The following is a 21,441-nucleotide window of genomic DNA, read 5'->3' on the forward strand; positions in this document are numbered from 1 at the left end:
AGATGCTAAGACTCATGTACAACATGACATACTTCAGTTGCAATTTGTACAGTAAAATGTTTAAGGTGATAAGTATCACTTTACAATTAAAAGATCCTGCTCTTAGGCTAAAACATTAGTTGCTGAAACTAAGTGAGTTTGAATTCAGAGTGTGTCATAGAACTGTTAGAAATCACACTAATGTAGATGACCTCAGTAACAAAACTGGCATGTTAGGGCAGTGAATTTTACAGTAGAGCATACCACTGCAGTGTGGAAAAATGTGCAACAGTGTAAACTATTCACAGTACAGCCACAATTCATCATACATGACAGTGTGTAATGGAAGACACCAAAGCTTGGACTGAGTGTGTGGTTGCAGCTACATTGTGGCAAGAAGTGTTAAAACAGCCACATGGTCACATATCATCTGGTCATGGGAGCCACAGAACACAGATTGGTGAGTAGACATACATTAGTCATGATGTGGAAGACTATGTTAGAAACAGTGTACCATGTCGACAGAGGGGCTGAATTAATCCATCTGTGAATTCTGTTGCAAAGGTTAACAGAAGGCTTTAAAACTATTGAAATGATCGGCATGGACATTTTAGGGCTTTTTCCAAACTGCAGCGGGGAATTACTACAGTCTCACGACACTATATCATTTTTGGCGATATGTGGGCATGGTAGTGACCCTGAATCAAGAAGCAAACATGATAACAGGTAAAATTGAAAAAAAAATAATTGGTTACTAAAATTTGATGTTCAGAGGATGTTAATCACAGGTCAGGGAACCAGTTTTATCTCAAAATTAATGAAGCACCTGCGTCGTCTATTGAATATTTGCACATTGAGGACAAGTCTATTAGACACAAAGGTCTCAATGTCAGAAGAGAATGAGACAATCCAAACCTAAACTACTGGCCTACTGTGTTCAGTGTTTGATGTTAACAAGACCTCACACGCCAAAGACGAAAACGAAGAGATTCGTCACCTGGTATCTAGGTTCATATAAGGCAAGCGAAATGATCACTTTAAGTTACAGCTGTTGATACATGTTACAGTGAGATTCGTCACCTGGTATCTAGGTTCATATAAGGTAAGTGAAATGATCACTTTAAGTTACAGCTGTTGATACATGTTACGGTTGTGCATATCAAATGTATATGAACTATCCAGGATGCATAGGGTTCACTATTACAGTTTCCAGCACTTGCTCAAGTATTGAGCGAGGAGATAATAAGAGGAAGGAAAGGCAGGCCACATCTGCTCAATATGTGTGCACATTACTGTGTGTGTATGTGCGTGTGTGAAGGCCATGACAGTGATAATTGTGTTTGGTATTTGATCAGTTTCTTTTGTGTGCCATGTACCACAGTAATTGGGTGTGCACAAGTGATGGAGTTTGTTGTTGTATTTTGCTTGAGATAATAGTTTGCGGGCTGTGGTGAGCTGTGCTACGGCTCATGTTGGTGCTGTTTGTAGGTTTCTGCCCTCTGTTGGAGGCCAGGCGGTATCGTTTGGTTGGCATGGTTGCGGTTGTTTGTCTTCTTCTCGTGTTGACTGTCGCCACTCGGTTTTGCAAGCATTGCCTGTCCACTAGGGACAGCAGTGGCGGTTATCTTTGGGGCGATGTCGTTGTTTTTCTGGGTCGTGTGAGTGGGCCAGTTTGGTTGGGGACTCAAAAGGAGCCAGGTCCATGCAGTGCGAGAACACGTTGGGACCACTGGCAGCATGCACAGACTGCCGGATGGAAGGGTTGTGGTCACGAGCGTGCATGACCTTGTCGTAAACCGGATCCAGCAAGCTTTAAGATTTCATTTCAATCCAAGTAGAGAAACCTCCACCATTGTGATATCTCGCGATTCTCCAGTGACTTGGGTTCGTGTTGCTGCTCGTAGTGTCGCCAAGGCGAAGAGTAGCGTGTGGAGTGCTTAGGGAAGGCGAATCTGCTTAGCTTTCGTCGACTTCTTATTACTATTTACTGCGTTCAGCTTGTTACTATTTGTTAAGTACAACCAGCGGTAACTTTCCTTGCCTGGTGGCCGCTAACGCCCCAGTTATCTATCCTGGGGGTTAGTGTATGTAACGGCAGTGTACGTTTCCTCGCCTTGCCGCTGCTGTCCGATAAGGCATGGAGTTTTGACAGCTTTCTTCATTGGAGGCCGGTTGGTGAGTCTTTTACTCTCGTGATAGTGATTCCTTTCTCGTTCTGGGCACTCTAAACACAGTATTCTGGGGACGTATTGCAGACCATTGGTTCTGACTTTGGTGTAGTGTTCCATCGTTGCATTTGGTTTATCGGACGTCAGGTAGCTCCAGCAAGATTATCATTAGTCATTCGGTAGACTGCCACTAGTCTGAGTTACCATCTTGTGAAGTGAAAGCAACTCTTGGCTGCATATCTCATCGCTCGCGAACGTGTTTGTTACGGGATCTTCCCAGCGGTCGACCCCGGAAGCACCGTCTGTGGCCCCTTGGTCCTTGTAAGACGTGTGTTCTAAAAGGAGGTCTTATGGCCAGTAATTCAGCGTAAAGCTCCTTCACTCCACACCTTCTGCGGGTATAATCTGCCTCAGTACCCTTTAAGGAACTTATGTACTGGTCCTTGTGTTTTATTATTGTATTACTTATTACAATACATTGTAATGCCTACGTTATGCGTTATATATGTATAGTTAATAGTTCTGGTCACCTTCTGGAATAAATCTAGCAGTGTAGTGTTCAGTGGATGTTAAGGGTTGTGTTGCAAAGTTTACCATCATCTGATTTCACCTGTTTGGTGATCGTTTGCTTGTTTTTTTAATTAACCTATGCTACTGTATTTGCTGTTTTACAGCAGGTTGTTAAATTTTTTGTATTATTTCCGTTCATGGCGTGTAAGGCCTTCAGCCTTGATTGCGGTCATTTGCCTTAAAATTATAATTTGGTATTTGTAGTTTAGAGTAAGCCTTTAAAACCTTATTTACTGCCGTGCCTGGCGTCTGATGCCTTCTGTTGTGTTTGTGGCGACTTGCCTTTAATATTTAAGTATCTTTAATTTGTAAGTTGCAGTGAGTTTTAAACAATTCTTAATTTATTGCCATTCCTGGCGTGTAAGGCCTTCTACCCAGATCACAGTGGCTTGCTTTTAAAACATTATCTGCTGTATCTGTATGTAATGGTGATTTGCTAAATTGTAACTCACTGTAAACACTGTTATTTACATAGTTGTTTATTCCTTCATTAATAACGTGTGGTATTATTATTTATTGTTGAGTCTGGAATTACTGGTTTAAAATTAATTTTGTGTAACTATAAAAGGCAACCAATTGTAACTGATTACGGCCCCAGTCCACAATCGTAACCGAATCCTGCCTTCCCTTGACTACCAGGTTTCATGTGGCATGTGGGTATAGTTAGTTTTGTAAAATATCACGGCCGGCCGAAGTGGCCGTGCGGTTAAAGGCGCTGCAGCCTGGAACCGCAAGACCGCTACGGTCGCAGGTTCGAATCCTGCCTCGGGCATGGATGTTTGTGATGTCCTTAGGTTAGTTAGGTTTAACTAGTTCTAAGTTCTAGGGGACTAATGACCTCAGCAGTTGAGTCCCATAGTGCTCAGAGCCATTTGAACCATTTAAAATATCACGTTAAGTATTACCTAAGGGGACATTTCACTTTCAGGAGTGCTAGTCATGCAAGTTTTGCAAGAGAGCTTCTGTGAAGTTTGAAGGTAGATAAGACATACTGGTGGTAGCAAAGGTGTGAGGATTGGTCATTAGTCGTCCTTGGGGAGCTCAGTTGACAGAGCACTTGCTTGCAAAAGGCGAAGGTCCGAGTTTGAGTCTCAGTTTGGCACATGAGTTTAACCTGCCAGGAAGTTTCACCTTGTTTGTAATTTACTTGAACTGATTTGTCATATTAGTGTAGTAATTTAAGGTCTCATTGTGTTTTTCAAGGAATATCAGATGAAGGCATAGAGTTTGTTTATTTATTTCTTTTTTGTGTGGGGAAAGCAGTTTTGGACATTTGTGATGGTGAATTTAGATAAAGGTGGAGAGAGTGATTTATATGCTTTACTGCATTTTCAAAAATTTCTGATTGGGGTTTAGAGATGAAAGTAGTTATCAGTATAAGGAAGTATAGATTACTGGAATGTGATTCTGGATTCAAATCAATAGTCATGGGAATTACATTAGAAATATTGTGTACTTTTTGGTTAGTTGTACTGGGGATCTCTGAGATGATTCTTGGGAATTTAGTGCGGCTTTGGCTTGTTTTTAAAAATTGTGTGATAGCACAGATGGGAGATTATTTCTTAGTATGAATTGTTCTTTTCCTTAAGTATTAAAGATGGTGGATTATTGCACCTTGCTGTAAGTGGAATGTTCAGTCTGAAGAGGTACAGGCTTAGAAGCTTGGTAGCTGGACATCCTTGCATTGCAACCTTATTTTGAGGAGGTGGGTACACACTGAGTGTGCTTAGCATATCATCCAATGGTAGTTGCCGAAATTAGCTATGAGCAAGGGTTCAAGGGTTCAGAACGTTTGGAGCTGCAGAGTCTCGGCGAACTGATAAACGGTACGACTTGTGACATTTGGGGGCAACTCTTCGACTCCTAGAAACTATAACAGGGACTACGGTTCTGAATATAACAAATATGCTACAGTATTTGCCTGACAAATCTTTGGAAATATTGTCTTCTAAGAACCTGATGTGTGTGAACAATAGCTTGAATTCCATCCTATTTATTGCTCTGGGTAACTTCATAGCAGCACAGAAGGAGTGTATAATGAGAAGCAAATGTTTCAGCATATACTAAAGTATCGTAGTAGAAACCAGCCCAAAATCGTCGTGATGAGTGTCTAATCTTAAAATACCATATTGGGTGTGGTTGTCATACATGCAGGCTGTGTGTGTTTACGGTGTAAATCCATCTACCCTTCCAAACATCTCGTCTGCTATATACTGACCATGTGGTTCACTCTTGGACGCAGTAATCATAAATATATCAGTCCCAGTCCTTGCATATTGTTGGACTAAATTAGTATAAGAGCAGTTACAACGAAATGTGTACGTAAATGTAAAAAAAGGAAAAAATGTGTAATGTAATGTTTAAGTACTTTGCAGAGTTAACAGCGGCCTGCGATGCCTGCTGCCTGCGAAGTTATAATCAATGGCCTAGAAAAGTGCTGTTGGGAAATGAGCAACTAGCCCAGTATAGAGGAGCACTGGATTATCCGATGCTTTGCTGCCTGGGCGCCTGTAAGTTACCGCAAATGGCGCCTTGTCAGAATAGAGAGGAGAGGGTACAAATAACAGCCACTCCAGGCCAACAGTATCTGCCGACGACTGTTGATTACAGTGAGAACGTCTCCATGCCAACCGTCGAGCTAATGTCTCATCTACAATCAGCCACTCTCTCCACTAGTCTATGGGCTTCACCTGGGAGTGATGACACAGAGGCCTGAGCTTGCGTCATCCAGATAGGACCACCTGCAGGCTGACATCATCTGACTCTGGGGTCTCTCCGAGGGGTTTGTGGTTCGCATACCACGCCTCGGTGACTCTTACACATAACCTATCGCTGGACCACCAATGTTGCACTGTTCACCAAGGTGCTAGGTGGCGGCCAGTGCCTCAAAGGCAATGTACAGAAAGTACAGTAGTGAATGCCAAAGTATAATAGACAGCATGAGATTGGGATACATGGGATTTACACATTAAAGGAAACGCTAACTGCTTGTTGGGGGTCTGTGGAGATCCTTGCAACAAGAGCAATGGACAATGCGGATGTGTGGAAAAAAATACTGTTAACGCCTGGAGAGACCTAGCAGAAGGATTATAATGTACTGAGGGGACTCGACGCCAGCCTGCTTTCTGTACTAGGAAAATGCATTTTTTTCGCTAAACCTACGCCTCCTTGAGAAACATAATGGGGGAGCTAATTTTCCTGCAGGTGTGCAACCAATCTGAAGCCACCTAAAGACTCCTCGAGATGGTAAGATTTCTTGCTGCACACCTCTAGCGTTCATCGAACCTGTCAAGGCTGTGAGAAAACTTACTTGACATGTGAATGTGAAAGTCAATCCTAACAGGTGCCCAGGAATGAAATATATTGACGTCTTCTGGGAGAATTCTGCAGAAAGTTTGCGAGGTGCCAGGGCTAGCAGTGTATTTAACATTAAATTCTTCTCGAATCTTCATATGGAAATGATGCTCTAAGCCCCCCCCCCCTTTTCTATCTCCTACTTTTTCTGTTGCACATGGATTAAAAAGAAATGCGAACTGACTGTAATCGACCCTGCAAGTGGAGTAGAAAAGAGATTGGCACCTGCAATAATTTAATTGGATAGAAATTAAGGAAAGTTTCATTAACGTAGTGAGTGAGAAATGAAAGGGTTGCTCTACCAATTAACAGAATGAAAGTTCCGTCCAAGATAACAATTTGATTTATTATGACTATACTCAAAATAATAAACAAAACACACGAAACATTTACAATACATCAAATTGGATACTCAAATACCTGGTAGTCAGGACCTGGTTGGCACTTACCCTTGGTGCTGATTCGATTCCATGATGACTTCAGTCTGCTACATACAGTTCTGATTTTCATTCCCGTCTTTGCTTGATTTCGAACTCATTCGGACTCATTCTCATGAGCATTCGACTTGTTTTCTTTTCTAAAGCTAGTTCCCACCTTTCACCTGATGCTGCTTTTGCAATTTGATTCCAATACTGATCTGCATTTTGAAACTGCTGCCAACCAGTCACTCTCATGACCAATTTCAACTGGTTCAAATCCGATTTCTTGGATGCCGCCTTTGTAATTTGGCTGCATGCTAAACTTCACCCGGTTGGAGTGCCGACCCCTAGTCAGGCATCTGCCTGAACGTCGAATTTGGTTGGCCGTGTAGTCCTCGCCAGTGGACCTGGGCGATAATCCTCTCGACCTGCACAAAGAGAACAAAGTATTCATCCACCGAATCCATCTATCATCCGCCACCCACTCCCTGCTCGCTCGCAGACACGAAGGACACGAAAAGAGGCCAAGACTGTGCCACAGCAGGCTGAGAGCCGTCAACACTGCACTGCCGACAGCCAAGTCAAGACTTTGATGAGATTAACCTACAAACCAGCTCTACAGCGAAGCCACTTGCGCCGTGTCTGCCCAGTCCAACAACTTTGAGATCCTGTATTCAATGACCTTTTGTTGATATTTTAATAAACTGTTTTGGTATTACTATCATTTGTTCAGCTCTCAGTCATTCCGATGTTTTGCACACACCTAGTGAATGACGTTTGGTTGAGTTAATATTCAATAAGCGTTGCGCCCAGCAAACGAAAAAGTAATCATGCAATACCTTTTTGCCTATGGCCCCGTTAAAAATATACATTCACCAAATGTTTTCCCCCAAGGTGGGACCCGAGAACACCTTCGCCACACATCATAAAGTGACTTGGATGTATAGACACATATGTAATAGTAGTAGTAGTAGTAGTAGTGGTAGTTGTGGTGGTTGATGTTGTTGTTGAACAAACAAAACATGTCAATCAGCTGCGTTACTAAATCCACCAACTGATTAAATACAAAACATTTTATCGTCTGCCAGGCAGTTTCTCTACAAGTACGGTGAAAAAGAATTTAATGACTCCAATGTGCAACATTGGAACGTACACAAAACTTGGCGAAAAATTACTCCACGTTGCCAGTATTTAATAGCACACAGCATGTGCTTTCAAGACATTGGCACTGAAGCCTTACAGAAAAGCACCTTTGATTGGCCTTGAAGTTACTGGAAACTTTCGTTCATATTTTGCTGTTATATAAGACGGAAAGTTGTCACTGCAGGACTGCATCCGTAACGCAAGAAGCTATTTTGCTTCGATTTGATAAGACGACCTTCCATATCTCCAGTTGCTGTTAGGCTTTGCACACAACAAGTCCACATAATAAATTTCCAATGTAGCGTGTTACCCAATGCATCATGAGTAATTAATCTTGTTTAACAACAGCTGATTATCACCAAATGTGCCCACCCATGGAATAATACACTTTCACTAAGATTTTAATCTATCATATTACTTATAAGTAAAAGGCATTTCAGCGGAAAAACGGCCGTTATGCCTAGGCAATGTTTTTTCAACTATTTGAGGCTATATTTTGTTTTTTATCTTGCAAATCAGTTTTAAATTTGCACGACCACTTGCTGTGTGGCAAGCTATTATGGCACAAGAAAATAAAAGCGTTTTTCACTTTCACGAAAATTTCTAATTTTTATATCAATATTACAAGGGCTATTCGTTTATTAACGTACGATCGGTCGCGAAATGGAAACCACAATGAAAATCTTTTTTTTGTTTTGTTTTTTCCAACTGTTAGTTACAACTTCCAGGTACTCCTCTACTTAGCTGCAGGCTCCGACTTCGACATTTGTTATAGCTTTGTACCAGCTTTCAGTATCCATGTCATAGAAGACAGCCGCTTGTGCCTCGCACCAATTCTCTACGCTGATCTGAAGCTCGTTGTCTGTGTCAAAATGTTGTCTTCAGAGCGAGCCAAATCCAGGCTATATCCTGGGTGATCAAACGCTTCCCATCCCAAACGCTGCAGGAGCGTCTTCATTGCCCCGGCAGTGTTGTAGCGAAGAAGGAAATGCATGGCTGCATTAAATGAGACCTAATCTCAGCAGGCACTCATACTTGGCGGGAGGTACTTCTTTCTAGTCATTTTTACGTGCTCACTGTGCGCTTCAGGACTGTAAAGACCGACATGACTCCATCGACGGGCATACTAGAGACACTGCCCAACACATTTGTGCTAAGCTTAATTGGATTTTCACTGTTGTTTCCTTTTAGAGACCGATCGGACCTTAGTAAATGAACAACCCTCGAAATTCAATTTTACTCTTTGATCTCATGTTAAATTCATGAAATTAATTCAGCTTTCGCTTCCAATGTATGAGTTCGGAAGGGCATTAAAGTGAAATGTATATTTTCCATTCACATAGAACATTAAAACCTGCATTCAAAGACTCCTCTCTTTACAATCTGAATCACAATTGTAACTGAAATTAATTAAAAATAGGAACACACGCCTTATGTTTAAACATGATGACAAATAAGCAAAAATTAGAGATCTACTGGCAGCTATACTATCTGAAGACGAAACTGTCAGCTGCAGTCAGAGAACTTGCTGTAGTGCCTGACAGAAGAGAGTATTTTTATGTAAACTCCGTGTGTGGTTCAAAATTTCGATTCGAGCTAAAAGTGTTAATCTTCTCTGTTGTTACTGATAATACTAGTTGTAATAACCGACAGTAGTAAAATTTTTGTGCCAAAACCTCGAGGAAATGGAAAAAGGCAAGAGGATCTAAATTCCCGAAATTCGTATATGAAGCGCGAAAATTACGAAGACATCAGGCTACACTCAGCAAACAGATAAGTCGCAAAAACTCTATACCGCTTTTTCACGCAAATTAACAGCTTATTGGCTTACATATATGCGAATAAGTCTGTATGTGAGCTCTGATTTTTGACAATAATAGTGCTTTTGCGTAGTTAGTCGCAGAAAAACAATCTAAGCCCGATAATTGTAAGAATTATGCACTATGGTTAAGACAGAAGCGGTTTTTTCCATTATGCTAAAATGTGGCAAGATTTCTAAGTCAGTTAGATACATTTGAGGAATCAACGAGAGTAAGGGAATCGGTATTGTCACAATCGACTGCGGGAAACCCTAGTAGGATTAAACATGTGTAATGATTCAGTCCATGATTTATTCTATGACAATGCATATAAGACTGACCAAGCGACATGCTAAGATTATACAGATAATTGCAAACGAGTCACTTTAAAGGGAAAAGGCTTTCTTTGTAGAGCATATTCGATGGATAGGAATAATGCTGTTATCCTTGAAATGACAGGCTACCCATTACCAAAGTACAGCCATTTATGGGAGATGCAGAAACCTGCTCTAGATTGTGGGAGCAGTTTACAGTTGCTACATCTGAAAACCCTACAATGTCATCTATTAACAATCACGTCTCACTCCGAAGGTACGTAGAAATAGAGCCTGATGAACAGCTTGTTAATTTCGTAATTACTTCAGGAAACTATGAACAAAGTAAACAAATCATAAACACTAAATATGCAGATAAGAATATTTTTTTCACTGTTTTAAATGTGTTAATTTTTCAGCTGCAAATGCGAATTTCCGTTTGCGACTTTCCCTTTCTTCAGTAAGAATGTTAGTTGGGCGTGTTCAAATCGCCTTTGACAAATATTTCTGTCTCGAGTAGAAATGTGATGAATTTCTTAGTAAACAAGTATTCTTTCGCACGCCACTAAGTGAACAAGACTGCACTGTTTCTTCGTCTTGCTTATTAGCTAGACGTTAATGGTATCTCTTAAAGAGAAACATTATCTGCGTCACTCGTCTATTTTGCACCCAATGCTGTGAAAAATACGGCATTTGTATTTTTGAATGACTGGATTATACGGCCGGCGTCGTGGGAGGTACTCTGCTTCTTGGTCAAGGCAAAACTTCTACTGTTATTGTTAAGTGTTTCCTCAGCTTTTGAATACACGATTTCCTTTGGGAAACCAATTTACCATATCAAGAGCGCAATAGTATAAAGGGAAAATAGGAAAATGGAGGGAGAGGCAGTGTAGAAGTTCGGTGCTGGTTGTTGCTTAGTAATCTTAGTAAATGCTGCGGGCAATATTCAATCTTATATTAACATGTAACCGACAAACCGACAAGAGACGAGACGAATGCGTAACAACTTATCTCGAAACAGTCCAAAACAAGTCTTATATAACCTGGTGCCCGGAATTTATACCCCCAACGGATTTCATGCACGGAGCACCAGTTTCTGTCTTTGGAAATAACTTGGAAAAACATGAAAGTATCTGAAGTCAATAGCGAGGCGGTGTAGTTGTTTAGGCTCTGGACGGGTAATCAGGAGATGGTTTTATTTCCCCTTTCGCCCATCAATACCTTTGGTATTCCTAAAACGTCAGGACTGTTTCTCTGAAGAGGAAACAGTCAATCTCCTGGCCTATTCTTTTCAGTCGAGCTTAGATTCCTCGTCGTCAATGACAAATCGCAAATTTTTAGCGTATGCGAGTTTGTATCCAAGTCAGTGACTCTATGTATGACCTCGATGCTTATCTGTTGTAGTTACGAAACGACTGCAGCCCACTGCGTTCGAAACTCACCATGACGCATAAACTTACAGACTAATTTCTACAAACTGTGCCTTTCATCCTCAACACGTACAGTACCTCACGGAGGTTTACAAAATCTAGTCTTTGTATTGAAATGCTGTAATTTTTATTTTATTTATTTATTTATTGTTACGTGGGACCAAATTAAGGAGAAATCTCCATGGTCATGGAACGAGTCAATACATGAAATTATAACACGATATTAGAAACAGATAAAATGAAATATCAAAAAACATATTCAGGTAACAAGTAGTAAGTTTAAATAAAGAAAATCAACAATGTAACACTGGAATTTGCTTAATTTTTTAGCTCTTCCAGAAGCTCCTCGACAGAATAGGAGGAGTGAGCTATGAGGAAACTCTTCAGTTTAGACTTAAAAGAGTTTGGGCTACTGCTAAGATTTTTGAGTTCTTGTGGTTGTTGTTGTTGTTGTTGTGGTCTTCAGTCCTGAGACTGGTTTGATGCATCTCTCCATGCTACCCTATCCTGTGCAAGCTTCTTCATCTCCCAGTACCTACTGCAACCTACATCATTCTGAATCTGCTTAGTGTATTCATCTCTTGGTCTCCCTCTACGATTTTTACCCTCCATGCTGCCCTCCAATACTAAATTGGTGATCCCTTGATGCCTCAACACATGTCCTACCAACCGATCCCTTCTTCTAGTCAAGTTGTGCCACAAACTTCTCTTCTCCCCAATCCTATTCAATAATACTTCCTCATTAGTTATGTGATCTACCCATCTAATCTTCAGCATTCTTCTGTAGCACCACATTTCAAAAGCTTCTATTCTCTTCTTGTCCAAACTGTTTATCGTCCATGTTTCACTTCCATACATGGCTACACTCCATACAAATACTTTCAGAAATGACTTCCTGACACTTAAATCTATACTCGATGTTAACAAATTTCTCTTCTTCAGAAACGCTTTCCTTGCCATTGCCAGTCTACATTTTATATCCTCTCGACTTCGACCATCATCAGTTATTTTGCTCCCCATATAGCAAAATTCCTTTACTACTTTAAGTGTTTCATTTCCTAATCTAATTCCCTCAGCATCACCCAATTTAATTCGACTACATTCCATTATCCTCGTTTTGCTTTTGTTGATGTTCATCTTATAGCCTCCTGTCAAGACACTATCCATTCCATTCAACTGCTCTTCCAAGTCCTTTGCTGTCTCTGACAGAATTACAATGTCATCAGTGAACCTCAAAGTTTTTATTTCTTCTCCATGGATTTTAATACCTACCCCGAATTTTCCTTTTATTTCCTTCACTGCTTGCTCAATATACAAATTGAATAACATCGGGGAGAGACTACAACCCTGTCTCACTCCCTTCCCAACCACTGCTTCCCTTTCGTGTCCCTCGACTCTTATAACTGCCATCTGGTGTCTGTACAAATTGTAAATAGCCTTTCGCTCCCTTTACTTTACCCCTGCCACCTTCAGAATTTGAAAGAGCGTATTCCAGTCAACATTATCAAAAGCTTTCTCTAAGTCTACAAATGCTAGAAACGTAGGTTTGCCTTTCCTTAATCTAGCTTCTAAGATAAGTCGTAGGGTCAGTATTGCCTCACGTGTCCCAACATTTCTACGGAATCCGAACTGATCTTCCCCGAGGTCGGCTTCTACTAGTTTTTCCATTCGTCTGTAAAGAATCCGCGTTAGTATTTTGCATCCGTGATTTATCTGATAGTTCGGTAATTTTCACATTTGTCAACACCTGCTTTCTTTGGGATTGGAATTATTATGTTCTTCTTGAAGTCTGAGGGTATTTCGCCTGTTTCATACATCATGCTCACCAGATGGTAGAGGTTTGTCAGGACTGGCTCTCTCAAGGCCGTCAGTAGTTCTAATGGAATGTTGTCTACTCCCGGGGCCTTGCTTGGACTCAGGTCTTTCAGTGCTCTGTCAAACTCTTCACGCAGTATCGTATCTCCCATTTCATCTTCATCTACATCCTCTTCCATTTCCATAATATTGTCCTCAAGTTGTATAGATCCTCTATATACTCCTTCCACCTTTCTGCTTTCCCTTCTTTGCTTAGAACTAGGTTTCCATCTGAGCTCTTGATATTCATACAAGTGGTTCTCTTCTCTCCAAATGTCTCTTTAATTTTCCTGTAGGCAGTATCTATCTTACCCCTAACGAGATAAGCCTCTACAGCCTTACATTAGTCCTCTAGCCATCCCAGCTTAGCTATTTTGCACTTCCTGTCGACCTTATTTTTGAGACGTTTGTATTCCCTTTTGCCTGCTTCATTTACTGCATTTTTATATTTTCTCCTTTCATCAATTAAATTCAGTATTTCTTCTGTCACCCAAGGATTTCTACTAGCCCTTGTCTTTTTACCTACTTGATCCTCGGCTGCCTTCACTACTTCATCCCTCAAAGCTACCCATTCTTCTTCTACTGTATTTCTTTCCCCCATTCCTGTCAATTGTTCCCTTATGCTCTCCCTGAAACTTTGTACAACCTCTGGTTTAGTCAGTTTATCCAGGTCCCATCTCCTTAAATTCCCACCTTTTTGCAGTTTCTTCAGTTTTAACCTACAGGTCATAACCAATAGATTGTGGTCCGAATCCACATCTGCCCATGGAAATGTCTTACAATTTAAAACCTGGTTCCTAAATCTCTGTCTCACCATTATATAATCTATCTGAAACCTGTCAGTATCTCCAGGCTTCTTCCATGTATACAACCTTCTTTCATGATTCTTGAACCAAGTGTTAGCTATGATTAAGTTGTGCTCTGTGCAAAATTCTACCAGGCGGCTTCCTCTTTCGTTTCTTACCCCCAATCCATATTCACCTACTACGTTTCCTTCTCTCCCTTTTCCTACACTCGAATTCCAGTCACCCATGACTATTAAATTTTCGTCTCCCTTCACTACCTGAATAATTTCTTTTATTTCATCATACATTTCTTCAATTTCTTCGTCATCTGCAGAGCTAGTTGGCATATAAACTTGTACTATTGTAGTAGGCGTGGGCTTCGTATCTATCTTGGCCACAATAATGCGTTCACTGTGGTGTTTGTAGTAGCTTACCCGCATTCCTATTTTCCTATTCATTATTAAACCTACTCCTGCATTACCCCTATTTGATTTTGTGTTTATAACCCTGTAGTCACCTGACCAGAAGTCTTGTTCCTCCTTCCACCGATCTTCACTAATTCCCACTATATCTAACTTTAACCTATCCATTTCCCTTTTTAAATTTTCTAACCTACCTGCCCGATTAAGGGATCTGACATTCCACGCTCCGATCCGTAGAACGCCAGTTTTCTTTCTCCTGATAACGACATCCTCCTGAGTAGTCCCCGCCCGGAGATCCGAATGGGGGACTATTTTACCTCCGGAATATTTTACCCAAGAGGACGCCATCATCATTTAACCATACAGTAAAGCTGCATGCCCTCGGGAAAAATTACGGCCGTAGTTTCCCCTTGCTTTCAGCTGTTCGCAGTACCAGCACAGCAAGGCCGTTTTGGTTAGTGTTACAAGGCCAGATCAGTCAATCATCCAGACTGTTGCCCTTGCAACTACTGAAAAGGCTGCTGCCCCTCTTCAGGAACCACACGTTTGTCTGGCCTCTCAACAGATACCCCTCCGTTGTGGTTGCACCTACGGTACGGCTATCTGTATCGCTGACGCACGCAAGCCTCCCCACCAACGGCAAGGTCCATGGTTCATGGGAAGAGGGTTCTTGTGGTAACTTATTGAAAATGGATGCAGCAGAATCCTGCCACCTTTCTGCGCAAGAGTCAAGGAAGTGTATTCCACATGCAGATTGGATTTCTGCCTAGTATTAACTGAGTGAAAGCTGCTAACTCTTGGGAATAGGCTAATATTGCTAACAACAAACGACATTAAAGAACATATATACTGTGAGGGCAATATCAGAATTCCCAGACTACTGAATAGTGTTCGACAAGAGGTTCTCGAACTTACACCACATATAGCTCGAACAGCCCGTTTTTGAGCCAAAAATACCCTTTTTAATTAGAAGAATTACCCCAAAAAAATAATACCATATGACATAACCGTATGAAAATATGCGAAGTAGACTACTTATTTCAGATACTGTTCTAATGGTAAATAAAGCAGCATTTAGTTTCTGAACAAGATCCTGGACATGGGCTTTCCACAATAGCTTACTATCTATCTGAACGCCTAGGAACTTGAACTGTTCCGTCTCGCTTATAATACACCCATTCTGTCTGATCAAAATATCGGTTCTTGTTGAATTGTGAGTTAGAAACTGTAAAAACTGAGTCTTACTGTGATTTAGCATCAAATTATTTTCCACAAGCCACGAACTTATTTCATGAACTACATTATTTGATACTGTTTCAATATTACACACAAGATCCTTCACTACCAAGCTGGTGTCATCAGGAAACAGAAATATTTTTGAATCACCTGTAATACTAGAAGGCAATCATTTATATAAATAAGAAACAGCAGTGGCCCCAGCACCGACCCTTGGGGAACGCCCCACTTAACAGTGCCCCGTTGGGACTGAACATCACTACCACTCTCAATATTGTGGAGAATTACCTTCTGCTTTCTGTTCTTAAAGTAAGAGGCGAACCAATTGTAAGCTACTCCCCTTACTCCATAATGGTCCAACTTCTGCAGTAATATTTTGTGGTCAACACAGTCAAAAGCCTTCGTTAAATCAAAGAAAACACCTAGCATTCGCAACCTTTTTTTTAATCCGTCCAAAACCTCACAGATAAAAGAGAATATAGCATTCTCAGTTGTTAAACCATTTCTAAAACCAAACTGAACATTTGACAGCAAATTATGTGAATTTAAATGCTCCAGTAACCTTGTATATACAACCTTCTCGATAACTTTAGCAAACACCGATGGCATAGAAATAGGTCTAAAATTGTCAACATTATCAATGTCTCCCTTTTTATAAAGTGGCTTCACTACCGAGTACGTTAATCGGTCAGGAAACCGACCATTCCTAAAGGAAAAAGTTACAGATATGGCTAAGTACTGGGCTAACAAACATAGAACAACACTTCAGTATTCTGCTAGATACCCCGTCATATCCATGAGAGTTCTTGGTCTTTAGTGATTTAATTATTAACTCAATCTCCTTCTTGTCAGTATCATGGAGGAGCATTTCAGATAACAGTCTCGGAACACTTTTTTCTAAGAGCGCAATATGATTCCCTGTTGGGACTAGGTTTCTATTTAGTTCACCTGCTGTATTCAGAAAGTGATTGTTAAATACTGTACATATATGCGACTTATCAGTAACACGGACATTCCCACTAAGCACTGATTCTATATCCTCGACCTGTCTCTGCAGACCAGCCACTTCCTTTACGACTGACCATATGGTTTTAATTTTATCCTGAGACTTAGCTATTCTATCTGCATACCACATACTTTTTCCCTTCCTAATAACATTTTTAAGCACCTTACAATACTGTTTGTAATGGGCTGCTGCATTTAGATTTTGACTGTTTCTAACGTTTTGATATAATTGCCACTTTCTTTTCTGCAAGATATTCTTATCCCTCTAGTCAGCCATCCAGGCTGCCTGTTTGTGCCAGTACCCTGTTTTGAACGTTCTAACGGAAAGCAACTTTCAAAGAGCACGAGAAAAGTCTTGACAAAAGCATTGTATTTATCGTCTACTGTATCAGCGCTACAAACATCTTGCCACTCTTTTTCCATGATAATGTTTACAAAGGTCTCTACAGCAACTGGATCAGCTTTCCTAAACAGCTGATGACTATATTTAACACGTGTTGCAGCACAAAAATCTTTTAGAGTTAAAATTTGTGCATCATGATCTGAAAGGCCATTCACCTTTTTGCTAACAGAATGCCCTTCTAGTAATGAGGAATGAACAAAAATGTTGTCTATGGTTGTTCTACTGTTCCCTTGCACTCTCGTTGGAAAGAATACGGTTTGCATAATATTATATGAATTAAGGAGGTCTACCGGCATCCTCTTCCTTGCACGATCACGTATACAATTAATATTGAAGTCACCACATATAACTAACTTTTTTTTGAGTGGGGTGGGATGGGGGAGGAAAAGTGAGTGGGGAGAATCAAACAGGTATTTATTGAATTCTCACAATCTTACTTCGCTTAACCGTAGCCTGGACTAATCTTTAATGTTGAAAGTAATTGATGATTTTAAGTGCTGCGTTTTTATCTGCAGAGTTTCATCTTGCAGCAGTGATATATTACAATTCAAGGAAGGTGTCTCAACATGTATAGAAGTCAATGTACGCTGACATAACAGTTAAAGTCAACAACAGAAAGTCTTGTCTTGAAGCAGGAAACAACTCATGAATTCTAACAGACAATCTAACCGTCAAAGAAAAGTTCGTTGCTACCTTAAAGTAGCTGTAAAGAGCTTAGTTATAAAGAAAAGATTTATTTGAATGAATATATTATGTAAAGGCTTGGATCAACGTCCCGCCTCCATAGGAATTGATTACCATGTAGATATTTAGTGAGCCACTAAAATAGTGTTTCTCATATTATTGCAAGGTATTCTTAATGATGCCAACGTTTTTTAATATGTTAGTTTTCGTGGAAGTTTGTAAAGATCGCTGCAAACTTCACAGTGACAAGCGCTCTTCACATCTTGAGGATCGTTGACAGGTTAAAAGGAAGTATTGATAGAAAAGTAAGCCGACATTTACATCCAGTAGCTTATCTGTACAGGTTTTTTGTATACATTTATTTGATTTGATCTCTAGCTTATATGGTTTTTAGACTTCAAAAAATTTAGCTAATACAGGAAATGGAAAGTAATATTTGTTTCTATACATGCAATGAAGGGCAGGCTAACACTGTTACATGATGCAAATTTGGATTCTTTAACATAAATCTGACATTCCGTTTGCTGTCAGGTTGAAACTACCACAGAAACATTTCATTGCTAGATATAGATTAAACTGTTTTTGTTTCGGTTCTTTTGTAAAATTCAGCCTCATTTTTTCTTTGTGAAGTCTTTCTTTCGTAAGAATTTCGATATGGCATCTCGTACAGCCCTGGCCAATCTCCAAGTTAGCTCTGTTTGTCTGGTGACGTCTGCACTTATAAAGAGTGTAAGACTAACATTAGCGATTGTTAGGGCAACATACTATTAGTAAAATGTGTCCAATACATAGATTTTATACAAGTGACCATGGGAAGATTTTATTCATCAAAAGCATTGCAACAATGTACGCTATATCTTGTTTGATTTTCTGGAATTAGCAAATCATAGATTTCTTAGTATTGACGCTTATAAACCGGCATAACTTTTGCCATTTTATTTTTGTCTTTCATTCCATTTCCGTAAGACGAAAGAATTATTTGTTACTAAATTTGAAGAGGTAGGTTTTATGTCCATGTATCTTACACTCTTACATATTCTGGCAAATGGTCTACTATTAATTTGTGTTTATTATCGGTAAGCTCTTTGATCCATACATATTCCTGAGCATTTTTCTTTGCTTGGTGATATTGAACAACTAGGTCCACAGCGTGTATCTTTATACTTTGCTCCAGTTTCTGTGGTAGAAGTATTTCAGAATGCTTCGTGGAGGGAGATTATTGCTGCTCTGGGGTTTTTAGTAATATCATACGCTTGATGATATCCACAAGAGCGAATGTTTCGGCTAGAAATATCAATGTGTATCATGGTATCTGAACTTTACCTCACTCCATAATTTTCAGGTAGAAGATAAACCACCCAGTAAGCTTTTCCGTATCTATTTTAGCCACCTGTGTTGATTTTAGTACAACGTGCCTAATTTTCTCGCAGGTTGCGATATGGGTGAGAAGTCCTTATACCTTGTCACTTTTCACGATAAATCTACATAAGCTTCGAGAATATTTTAGCAGCTGTAATGATAGTCATAAAAGAATATAGAAAGGATCACACTTTGGTGTATTTTTACTTTGTAGATACTTGCAGAGTTTCTAACTTTTGTAGACAGTAAGTTGTGCTTTCCTTGTACCTTCTTAGTTCTCCACATGTGAGAACGTTTCTCACTTTTTCGCCAAGGAATGGTCTGTATCTGTCATACTTAAGAGATTAAGGTAATAGCTTAACGTTGTTCTGTGGATGTACAGAGGCATTTCTAGCATTTGCCGAGGAATAGAGATTTGAAGCGAAGGAAACTTAGCCTCAAGGCAGATGCGAAGATTTTCGTGTTGCAGTTGTTCCAGTGGTTATGTTCGTAAGAGTGTGGTTATGGTCATCACACATGTGAAGCAGTGATTAAGAGTAATCTACTGCTTAAAGTTATAGTGTCTCTTGTAAGAGACCTCAGACACATTGTGTCTGGTGTTTCAGCAGATATTTTCGGTTTCATTTTTGCATTGTGTAGCTAATCAGCCCACACAAATAGAGCTCATCACGTCTTTCATGCGACGTCTCGTATCGACGGAAAAAGTCGGTTTGTTTCCCGTCACGAACAAACTAATATTTACAGCGTAATGTTAGGCATCGATTCGATACAGCGGCCCCAGGTTAGAGTAGTGGGATATTTCGTTTATCGATGGATATTAACAGGGACAGTAAGACACGAAGAATAACCAGTACTCTGCAGAGACAGCACTGCCCCTGCCCGCGCTGACTTTCAACGCAAAGAATGCAGTGCTACTCAGTTGCTGCTGGATTGCTACTTACTCTTCCTGTTGTGCTGTCCCTGTTTATACATATCGATAAAACGAATAACGAACTAATTTGGGAACGCTGTATCGAAATGGCACGTAATATTCTGATTTAAAAATAATTTTGGTTGAAATGGGAAACGAACCGATGCTTTCTGTTGACTGTGGGTGTCGCATGAAAGATGTGACGAGTAGTAACTGGTTCGGCTAAATCCAGCTACACAATACATAAACGAAATTGCAAATATCTGCCGAAGCACCAGAAAAAAATGTGCCGAACGACCCGTGATTCGAAAGTAACTGCGCTCACTTCGTGTTTGTAATATTACCATAAAAATAAGAGTAAAACGCTAAAGTTTTGTTTGAAATTGCTTTATCTTCTACATATGTAGTAGAGTAAGGATCACATGTGCGACACAAATAATACGAAATCAATTTTTCTCAGGAAGCATTGGCACGAAGAAATCCAAAATTCAACACATCTAAATTTAAGTCAGAACACGTTCAAAATGACACCCATGTAGACGAAGAAAGTGATGTGCTCGACGTCTTACCATTCTAGGAGTTTTGCAGACTCCATTCATCGATGTCTTACCATTCTCGGAATGTTGCACACTCTGTTCATCTTATTCTGCGCAGTTATTTTCATTTCGGTGCTGTAGTTGTGCTACATTCTCAGTTGCAACACCATACATGAGGTCCTTGACATGAGCCTAAAAGTAGAACTCCAGGGGGTTAAGATCCAGAGGTATGATGGGCCAAGCAGCTAGCCCTGCTATTGGGATAAGCAACATTCAGGTAGGCTCTTGGCTCCCAACTGAAATATGCAGGAATACTATCGTGCATAAACCAAAAGTTGCTGCATGTGGAGAGTGGGACATCATGAAGCAGGCCACCCAATTCATGTTACAAGAACTGCCGATACACACTGCCACTCACTCTGTGGAATAACATGCGGATCGAGTAACTGTTTGTTCACTATACCAGACCAAACTTTCACTGCAAAATGATTTTAATATCCTTGTACTGTAATTACACGAGCATTCTCATACACACACACGTCCATGTTACGAGCGTTTACGATTCCCGCGAGGACCAAGAGGCGCTCACCCATAAACAATACCTGATGACTGAGCAGTGGATCAACAGTATGGCGTTTGAATAACCGGCGAGAGAAATTCCGACGTCTTTGGAGGTCTAAAGGTGTCAGATCTTGCACCTTCTGCAGGTGACATGGGTGGAACTGCTCTCTCTGAAGCAGGTGCCATAAGGTTGATTGAAGAATCCCTACAGTGGCACTTTTATGGCAGGTACTAATGATCGTATCCTCATTTACCATTTCCAGAATTTTCTCAACATCTGCTCCATCTGACTGAGAACGAGCTAACCAAGGCACAGCTTGAATGCCAAATTCCCTTAACGCCTGTCCACAGCTGTGGAAGTCTGATGATTGTGAGCTAATGGGCGAGTTGTGGCGCCCTGAAAATATTCTAAGTTCGGAGTTGGAGTGGCCGGGCGGCGGTCCCTCAGCAGGCCGTGGCCTGGCAGCAACCACGTGGTGTCGAACGTTAGCTGAGCATAATGGGTAACCC

At 40.5% G+C, this 21,441-nt stretch overlaps 1 long non-coding RNA gene across 3 annotated transcripts in view; it reads right to left on the minus strand.

Moving 5' to 3' along the window:
- Positions 1 to 21,441, minus strand: part of LOC126248231 (uncharacterized) — a 130,219-nt gene that overhangs the window by 30,941 nt on the left and 77,837 nt on the right. The window lies entirely within an intron of this gene.

The sequence above is a fragment of the Schistocerca nitens genome, chromosome 1 (genome assembly GCF_023898315.1).
Source record: "Schistocerca nitens isolate TAMUIC-IGC-003100 chromosome 1, iqSchNite1.1, whole genome shotgun sequence".
Taxonomy (NCBI): Eukaryota; Metazoa; Arthropoda; class Insecta; order Orthoptera; family Acrididae; genus Schistocerca; species Schistocerca nitens.